The sequence below is a fragment of the Tursiops truncatus genome, chromosome 2, assembly GCF_011762595.2.
Source record: "Tursiops truncatus isolate mTurTru1 chromosome 2, mTurTru1.mat.Y, whole genome shotgun sequence".
In the NCBI taxonomy this organism is placed as follows: Eukaryota; Metazoa; Chordata; class Mammalia; order Artiodactyla; family Delphinidae; genus Tursiops; species Tursiops truncatus.
The window spans coordinates 45,217,015-45,222,940 of NC_047035.1; the positions used below are offsets into that span (position 1 = coordinate 45,217,015).

At 47.5% G+C, this 5,926-nt stretch overlaps 1 long non-coding RNA gene across 1 annotated transcript; it reads left to right on the forward strand.

Moving 5' to 3' along the window:
* The first annotated feature begins 447 nt into the window (after positions 1–447).
* On the forward strand, positions 448–5,679 carry LOC117311192 (uncharacterized). Its single transcript, XR_004525445.2, has 3 exons — positions 448–610; positions 4,518–4,698; positions 5,407–5,679. It is a non-coding gene; the product is annotated as an uncharacterized lncRNA (long non-coding RNA).
* The last annotated feature ends 247 nt before the right edge of the window (positions 5,680–5,926 follow it).

The following is a 5,926-nucleotide window of genomic DNA, read 5'->3' on the forward strand; positions in this document are numbered from 1 at the left end:
CTAGGTCTGTTAAATGTTTCTTGCATGGTCTCGATCTTTGCCTCCATTCTTTTTCCAAGGCCCTGAAACATCTTCACTATCATTATTCTGAATTCTTTGTCTAGAAGGTCACCTATCTCCACATCATTTAGTTGTTTTTCTGGGGTTTTATCTTGTTCCTTTCTCTGGTACACAGTCCTCTCCCTTTTCATTTGGTCTATCTTTCTGTGAATGTGGTTTTCATTCTACAGGCTGCAGGATTGTAGTTCTTTTTGCTTCTGCTATCTGTCCTCTGGTGGATGAGGCTATCTAAGAGGCTTGTGCAAGCTTCCTGATGGGAGGGACTGGTGGTGGGTAGAGCTGGGTGTTGCTCTGGTGAGCAGAGCTCAGTAAAACTTTAATCTGCTTGTCTGCTGATGGGTGGGGCTGAGTTCCCTCCCTGGTTGTTGGTTGTTTGGCCTGAGGTGACCCAGCACTGGATGCTACAAGGCTCTATGGTTGGGCTAATGGCAGACTCTGGGAGGGCTCACACCAAGGAGCACTTCCCAGAACTTCTGCTGCCAGCGTCCTTGTCCCCATGGTGAGCCACAGCCGCCCCCCACCTCTGCAGGAGACCCTCCAACACTAGCAGGTAGGTCTGGTTCAGTCTCCTATGGGGTCACTGCTCCTTCCCCTGGGTCCCAATGCACACACTACTTTGTGTGTGCACTCCAAGAGTGGAGTCTCTGTTTTCCCCAGACCTGTTGAAGTCCTGCAATCAAATCCCGCTAGCTTTCAAAGTCTGATTCTCGGAATTCTTCCTCCTGTTGCCGGGCCCCCAGGTTGAGAAGCCCGACGTGGGGCTCAGAACCTTCACTCCAGTGGGTGGACTTCTGTGGTATAACTGTTCTCCAGTTTGTGAGTCGCCACCCAGCAGTTATGGGATTTGATTTTATTGTGATTGTGCCCCTCTTACCGTCTCATTGTGGCTTCTCCTTTGTTTTGGGATGTGGGGTATCTTTTTTGGTGAGTTCCAGTGTCTTCCTGTTGATGATTGTTCAGCAGTTAGTTGTGATTCCAGTGGTCTCGCAAGAGGGAGTGTGAAATTGGTGAATTTTTGTGTAGCCATTTTAATATTGAAGATGGAAGAAAAAGAGCAATATTTTTGGCATATTATGGTTCATCATTTCAAGAAATGTAAAAACGCAACTGAAACACAAAAAAAGATTTGTGCATTGTATGGAGAATGCGCTGTGACTGATCAAACGTGTCAAAAGTGGTTTGCGAAGTTTCACGCTGGGGATTTCTCTCGCTGGATGATGCTCCACGGTCGGGTAGACCAGTTGAAGTTGACAGCGATCAAATCAAGACATTAATAAGAACAATCAAAGTTATACCACACGGGAGATAGCTGACATACTCAAAATATCCAAATCAAGCGTTGAAAATCATTTGTAAGAGCTTGGTTATGTTAATCGCTTTGATGTTTGGGTTCCACATAACTTAAGCGAAAAAACCTTCTTGACCGTATTTCCACATGTGATTCTCTATTTAAATGTAATGAAAATGTTCCATTTTTAAAACAAATTGTGATAGGCGATGAAAAGTGTACACTGTACAATAATGTGGAACGGAAGAGATCGCGGGGCAAGTGAAATAGACCACCACCAACCACACCACAGGCCGGTCTTCATGCAAAGTAGGTGATATTATATATAGTGGGACTGGAAGGGAGTCCTCTATTATGAGCTCCTTCCGGAAAACCAAACAATTAATTCCAACAAGTACTGCTCCCAATTAGAACAACTGAAAGCAGCACTCAACGAAAAGCATCCAGAATTACTCAACAGAAAACACATAATCTTCCATCAGGATAATGCAAGACCGCGTGTTTCTTTGATGACCAGGCAAAAACTGTTACAGTTTGGCTGGGAAGTTCTGATTTATCCACCATATTCACCAGACATTGCACCTTTGGATTTCCATTTATTTTGGTCTTTACAAAATTCTCTTAATGGAAAAAATTTCAATCCCCTGGAAGACTATAAAAGGCACCTGGAACAGTTCTTTGCTCAAAAAGATAAAAAGTTTTGGGAAGATGGCATTATGAAGTTGCCTGAAAAATGGCAGAAGGCAGTGGAACAAAACAGTGAATACGTTGTTCAATAAAGTTCTTGGTGAAAATTAAAAATGTGTCTTTTATTTTTACTTAAAAACCAAAGGAACTTTTCGGCCAACCCAAAATTATCCCCAGTTCCATCAATAGTCAACCCAGAAAAGTCTGGCTGGCTGAGACTGGTCTTTACCACACCTGGGGCTCCCAGCCCTGGCTGCAGAGTTAAATCACCTGAAAAGCTTTAGAAAAATACAGATGCCCAGGCCCCAGGGTCCACCAATTCTGTCAAACCCCTAGCAGCGGAGCCAGGCATATTAATTTTGGAAAAGCTCCCCCCGTGATTATAGTGAATATGTAGGGCCTAGAACCACTGCTCTACACAAGGAATAGAGCAGGGAGGTGTGGACAGAAGGACAACACAATGGGTAGCCATTGTCTGTGTCCAGTTATCCACCCCCAGAGCCACACAGTGCTGCAAGGGATCCTGCAAGGCATTTAATTTGGCACACAGTTTTAATGTGTGCCAAATTAATGCCTTGGAAAGATAAATCCACAAACCTGCACGCTGTGTGATATATTCCAGTAAAAACTGCTTGTGCATAATGGGCTTTTTCAAATAGTCTGCACCCCGTCTCACTTTATTCCTACAGAGCACTGGTTCTCAGGCAGGGGCAGTTTGGCCCTACAGCGGACATTGGGCAATGTCTGCAAACAAGTTTGCTTCTCACTACTTGGGAGGGATAGGGAGGTGTTACTGGCATCTGGTGAGTAGAGGCCAGGGATGCTACTAAACATCCTACAATGCACAGAATGGCCCCCTGCCACAAAGCATTATCCAGCTCCAAATGACAACAGTACTGAAGTTGAAACTCTGCTGTAAAGAAGCAGTAGTCACCACTAGGTAGACGCGAAGCCTTGAATACAACCCTCCTCCAGGTCGGAAGCCCGTCCCTGACCAAGCATGTTTCAAAGAATCACAGAATCTTACAGCAGGAAGAGACTTCAGAGACAATGAGCCCACTGAGACTCAGTTGGGTTTTTAGGAAAATCCTAGAACAAAGCTACACAATGTTTACCAAACCACATTATAATGCATTGCTGGCTTGACTTTCCGCCCAGGTAGCACAAGTGTTGCAAATTAACTAAAAATGGTATTCCTTACAGCCAATTCTTATTCGTTGATTTAACAAGTATTTGTTGGGTGCCCAGTATGTTCAGGGCACGTTGCCAAATTTCCCTGCCAACACTGTTACCCACCCTGGAATAGCCCTCTTAATGTTCAAGCCCAATATAAGATCCAGGCAAGATATGCAGACTCAGAACACAGCACAATCACCCCCAGCTGGGTTTATGGTGGTTTTATTGTTTTCTGGCTCATTGGGTAACTTGGCAACCTGGGATCAGGTGTGCAAAGAACTGAAGGAGACCCATCCAAGAATCAGCTCTCCCAGGGGCTACACTGGGGTGAGGCTTAGCACAGCCTGAAGCCCAAGGTCAGATGCCTAGCATTCCTCCCAGCTGCCCAAAGCTGCCCTCTGCCCCCAGCCCAGCCTGCTCCAGCTCCCTGTCACACTGGGCGAGCTACGGGCAGCAGACTCAGGCCAGCCAGCACCCAGCCACCACGTCCAGGGCTCTCCTCCTTCTCCACGCGCCCTCCTCACGTCCTCACTGCCACACTGTTATCGACAAGAATAAGCACTCCGTGGTAACTTGCCACAGAAATGAAAACTGCTCTGGGGGAAGAAACTGGGAACGTTTTGTCCTGCTGGGTCACAAGAGATTTAAGTTATTCTCCCTACTGGAGGTCTCATTTACACTGGGTGGAAACAACAACAAAATAAAAACCTGTGGAATGGATTGTGCAACAAAAGGAAATAAATGCTGCAGACCCAAACCGCTGGGGGCAAAGAAGAAAGGAGAGGAAGGACACGAAGCCGCCATGAAGAAGAAACTGAGTCCGTGTGCCAGGGGGTGCTGGGCACTGGGTGATGCTGGAGGAGAGGGCCAGGGGCCGCCCTCCTGCCGGCTCCTTGAAATGTCCCTGTGCCTGCAACCATGCCTCCCCGTGCCAGGGAACACAGCTCCCCACGCCTCTGCCCACCCCACAAAACTCTGGGCTCATCTGTGCCACTGCCACCTGGCCAGAGACAACTGTCCCTGATATAAAGCAAGAGCCGGCCAGAGCCACCTGCCCAGCGGGCCTGTGATCACAGCAGACGCTCCCAATATTTCACCTCTTTCCTCCTCCTTCGGAACTCTATCTCAAAGTTATTTCCTCAGGGATGCTTCCTCGAATCCCCTAGATTCATTCTTTCACTCAACAAATATCTACTGAATGAATTTATTGAGTGGCCCCCAAGGGTAAGGTGCCCTTCCACAGCAAACGCCTTCCCCTCTTTAACAATAATGATGGTAATTAAGTACTTACATAATTATTTCTTAGGGTCCAGTTCCCACCCCAAACCACCAGTCCTTCCAGAATACTGAGCTACATGAGAACAGGAGCCACACCTGTCTGGCTGACTGCTACATCCCACCGTCAGTGCCTCCCGGGTGTCAGGACATATTGAATGAATGAGCGAACATATGTGTGAGCAAACGGTCAGAGATACTCTTTTTATCATGTAAGTCCTCAAAAATCCAGTACTTATTTTACCCTTACAGCAGATGTCAAATTGGACAAGCCTCATTTCAAGGGCTCATAGCCACACGTGGTTACCATACAGGACAGTGCAAGGCTGGGCTCCACCAGGGCCTTACCAGTGTGCTTGTTTGCTGGGAAAGTAGGAGAACATTTAAGCTCTGCTACACCGGGAGACAACACATCCCTTATGCTTCTTTCTGGTCGTTAGATGGCCCGAGTCCAATCCTATCTCTGCCACTTACTACTTGCACGACCTGGGCAAGTTATGTGACCTCCCTGTGCCTCAGTTCCCTCTTCTATAAAGTGGGGGTATTTTCATAACAGTATCTACGTTATGGGAGAGATGGCAGGAGCAATGAGTTAAGATCCCTCAGCCCTTAGCACACTGCCTGTCTCATAGTAAGTATGCGATAGCATCAGCCATTTAATATCTTATTATATGTTTACATCATGTACAGATATTCATGCTCCACTTCCTGCCACACGAGATGGGAGGTAGCTCAAGTCACCACACATTCCGTGGTCACAACAAAAGAAGAACCAGTATCCATTTTAGAATTACATTCTGAGCATATCTGTCACCGACAAAGACCCCTGGGTTCTCCAAGGAAAAGCAAGACAGAATCTAGGTGATAAGATAAGGTCTAACCTCTTCCTTTGTGCTTCATGTAGTTTCCCTTGTTCTTAGGGTGCCGCATCCAGAGGCCTCGCACCCGGCCCTTCAGACCGGCGTTCCTGGTGCAGCACGGCTGCGCCGTCCCCTCAGCTCCAGGGCTCTGCGCAGAAACACTGCAACCAGCGCTCAGTTCAAGATGGCGGCGGTGGCGGGCCGTGTGCAGAGCCGCTGCTCTCGGCGCTGCGATCTGGAGGCGGAGCCGCAGCAGCTGCACCATATCCCACAAGAGCTCCGCCTCCTCCCCCACTGCCGAGATCCCTAGAAAGCAGCCCCACCCACAGTCTTTACGGGAGAGCGTGTGCTCTGCAGCCAGAGTTCACACCTCTCTGTTCTTTGATCAAAGAATGAAACTCTTTTGCTTCCAAATGGAAGAACTCAGTCTCGTTCTATTGGTTTGAGCAACACTGGGCAGAAGGACCCTTCTTAGGGACCAACTCGGGAGGGTCAGTAACATGTTCTTTCATGGGTACTGCAAGATATATCTTAACAAATGAGACTGATTATGGATGTACGAGTTGTACAGGCTAGTAAA